Here is a 3,770-nt window from a genome sequence, read left to right as displayed (position 1 = left end):
CTAGTGTAAATGCCCCGTCACGGGTGTGGTCTTCTGTCTGACTAGTAACAGGGAGGCCTCAGGAGTGTCTGCTAACCTGAGGTGAGCCCTGGGTCACTGGCTGGCTTCTCAGACCTCCCTATGAGCCGGTGGCATCCCTTATCTAGGAAAGCATAGGCCACGTGATCCAGGCTGCATCTCAGAACAATTTAGAACACTTCCCACATAGCATCCCACACAAGCAGCATACACATGTACAGGCACACACACGAGCTCACACACACATGCCACATCCCATGTGGTTCACACTGCAAGCACCACACTCTTCCATTCCTTCCATTTCTCGCTTGTAGCCTGATCTTCAAACCTAAGAACAGAGAGAGCTACAGAGCCTTGGTCCACAGGGTTGGTGGGAACTGGTCTCAGGCCCAGTTTTCTTTGCTGGTGTCAAGATACACTGGGGGCTCTGTCCCTCTCCTCAGGCTATCCACATATCCCTGGGGACCATGATGAGGGAGGTCCAGAGGATGCTGAGGACATTCAGAAGGATACTCCTGGGCTGATGTTCTGGCTCATGGGTTGCAGTGGCCTTGAGCTCCTCCTCTGCACAAAAAAGGGATTAGTCCTGAGTCAGGCAAGTATAGAACAGTTTAGTACTCTAGGACCCTATCTGGTTTTGGGTTTTGTTGTTGTTTTGTTTTTTCTTTTTCTTTTTGCATGCCTCCCTTGAAATAATGCACCTGGCAGCCTCACTCTGTCACCTGAATGTACCATGAGCACACGCCCTTCTCCAAACAGTGTGCTAGCAACCTCAGATCCTCTTCAGTCCCCTACCTGCACCAGACCTCGTGCATTCCCAGCTCTCAACAATAATGTAAGTTTCCTCACTCCTAACAGGAGTCAAATACAGATGATTCTATTCCTGTGTGTCCCCAGCATATCCGGGTCCAAAGAACACAAGGAACAAACTGGACTGAACTAGTTTTGGGTGCATGTGCAGTGACTTCGTCACTGTTCTATTGCTGTGAGGAGGCAACACAGCCAAGGCAACTCTTACAAAGGAAAGCGTTTACCTGGGGGCTGGCTTACAGTTTACAGAGTTAGTCCATGATCATTGTGACAGGAAACAGACAGGCATGGCGCTGGAGCAGTAGCTGAGAGCTTTACATTCCGGTCTGCAGGCAGCAGTCAGAGAAAGAAACTTGACTCTCACGGGCTTTTGAAACTTGAAAGCCCACCCCAAGGCATGTACTTCTCACAACAGGGCCACTGCCTTCTGATTCTTCCCAAACAGTTGTGCTAACTGGGGACCAAGCATTCAATTATCCTATGAGAGCCAACATCATTCAAACCAGGAAGGCAAAACTCTATCTTCTACTAACTTTTTAGGGAGAGTCCCCTGTGGGTCACCATATGCATATGCATAATTGGGTATGCCTGTGATTAAAATCAGAGGCATTATAGGAAGGGATACATAGGTTAGGAAAGAGGAATATGTGACCTCCCGTGTCCATCACAATAGAGAGCCACCCAAGTCATGTCCTTAGTAACTGGCCCTTCCTTCCTTCAGACCACAGAAAGGTCTCAAACAGTAATCAGCACCGTCAACTTGAGCATGTCTCTTCCTAACCTTCGCTATTGCTTTGCTTTGAATAATGTAATCTTGGCACTTATGCAGATATACATAAGCCTTATTTTCTTTTTTTAAAAAACCCTTTTTATTGATTCTTTGTGAGTTGTATATCACGCACCCAGTCCTCCTTATCTCCCCGTCCCCTCATATCTGCCCTTTGACCTTGCAAACTCTCCTCCAAAATAACACACACACACACACACACACACACACACACACACACACACACACACACAGCAACAACAACAACAACAAAAACAAAGCATAGAAAACGTCTCATCATGAATGCTGTAATATGTCAGTGTGTCCCACAGTGTATCCTTCTGTCCACACATCTTCACCTGCAAATGTTCCTTGTAGTGAGTCATTGGTCTGGTTCAACATCTCTGGCTTCTGTGACACCATCAATATTGAATCCTCACCAGGACTCCTCCCAGTTTTCCTGCTGTTGCTCTGTGCCCTGGAGATCCTGAAGTTTGGAACAGCAAGACTGGCCATTTCACACATCCCAACCATTCACAGATGATACAGATGTTGGGGTGGGCCAATTCATCTGGGCCTGAGTGGTAGCTGAGTGGTCAGCCTGCCAGCTCTCCCTCATCCATACACCAAGGCTAGTTCTTCAGAACTGCTCCAGCTGGGCCACCAAACACAGCCATCAGCATGAGGCAGGGGCAGCTCTCCAGCTCTCATGCTCCTGGGCCAGCTCACCCGCACCCATGCCTCCAGAGCCAGCTCCACACTGTGCTGCCCAGTGAAGGAGCGGGGCCCACTCTCCCAAGTGCTGCTGCCGGTGAGGGGCTGGGCCAGCTCTCCCACTCTCACTCCCCCGGGGTTTTCTCACCCATGCCTTTGCCATCAGAGCCAGTTCCACTGTGTTGCCCAGGCGAAGTGCAGGACCTGTTCTTCCAACTGCCTCAGGTGGTGAGGGACGAGGGGAGGGGACAGAAGGCATCATCTCCCCCTCGTGATCCCCGTCCACCCAGGCCACCTCACAGTAGAGAGGTGGCAAGGCCATCTCTCACAGGATCTCACCCACTCTCAGGACCCCAGGGCCAGTTCTCCTGACCGCTGCAGGTGGTGAGGGTCCAGGATGAGTCTTATTTTCAGTTCTTTGATTAGGAAGCCATGAGCCTTGAAATACCCAGCCCAGAGCCCAATCATCAGTAATAATCCTGTTTTATAACAATGTCAAAATAATTCAGCCATAATCCTGTTGCATCTTCTACCTCATGGCTTCCCCAGATAACTCCTGACTTCGGAAAAGGACTTGCAACCAGACAATATCTTGTAAATCAAAATAGAGCTTTTTTATTTGCAAACATAGAGCAGATACATTAAAAAAAGAAAACATAAAACAACAATAAAAACACGAAACCATCTTAAAGAATACTGCTGCCACCAAAGTGAACAAGACGCAGGGACCTCCACGCAAGTTTACGACAGGAACCCAGGGACACACATGGCCCCTTCCCACAGAGCTGAGAGATCCTGAGGCTTTCAGTCAGCTCTGGACTTGATATGAACCAAGATAACACACACATGTTCCAAGACAGTCATTTGGCTTTAATTCGGCCTGCCTTCCCAGAAAGCTGAACTTATCAAAAATTCATGTTTTATAATCACAGAGACTGTGACAAGAGGAGATGGTCCCTCTGTATTGTTTATATAAGGGAACATTTTAAACAATGAATTCAATTCCTCTGGACACCAAAATGCATTTATGAAACACACACACACATACACACACACTTATGCACAAATGCATGCATACACGCGCACACACACACACACACACACACACACACACACACACACACACACACTCACATACCTCCCTGTCCACCACTCCATCCCAGGAGCTTCAAGACTTTCCCAGCCATTGCATATTTGCTTTTCTAGAAGAATTTGGTGCTGCACACAGCGTTCTCTCAAAGCACCTCTGTCCTGCATCTGCCCCTGACATTGGTGGCCTGTGTCTGTTTCCAGCCCTGCCCCCCCCCACCCCCCCGCACTCTATCCCAGCTCCCATTGGCAATGGAAGCCAAACAGTTTGCTGGCAGAGTAGACACAGGCAAGAAAGCCCACAACCCCTTCCAACAAGCTAACCAGATGCTGGAGTAACAGCGGCCTGTGGCCTGTGAGGGAAAAGCAACTA

General features: G+C 48.8%; 1 protein-coding gene across 7 annotated transcripts in view; it reads right to left on the bottom strand.

Annotated features, from left to right (window-relative positions):
• Positions 1-2,902: 2,902 nt before the first annotated feature.
• Positions 2,903-3,770, bottom strand: part of SYNE3 (spectrin repeat containing nuclear envelope family member 3) — a 94,996-nt gene continuing 94,128 nt past the window's right edge. For all 7 annotated transcript variants that reach the window (XM_084792460.1, XM_084792461.1, XM_084792464.1 and 4 more), the window contains exon 18: positions 2,903-3,770. This exon is cut by the window's right edge and continues 6,733 nt beyond it. The gene's annotated coding sequence lies outside the window, so the exon portion shown is untranslated.

This window comes from Acomys minous (genome assembly GCF_964271855.1).
Source record: "Acomys minous genome assembly, chromosome: 8".
NCBI lineage: Eukaryota > Metazoa > Chordata > Mammalia > Rodentia > Muridae > Acomys > Acomys minous.
The sequence above is the reverse complement of the archived record's forward strand: the minus strand, read 5'-3'. Positions and strand labels throughout refer to the sequence as shown.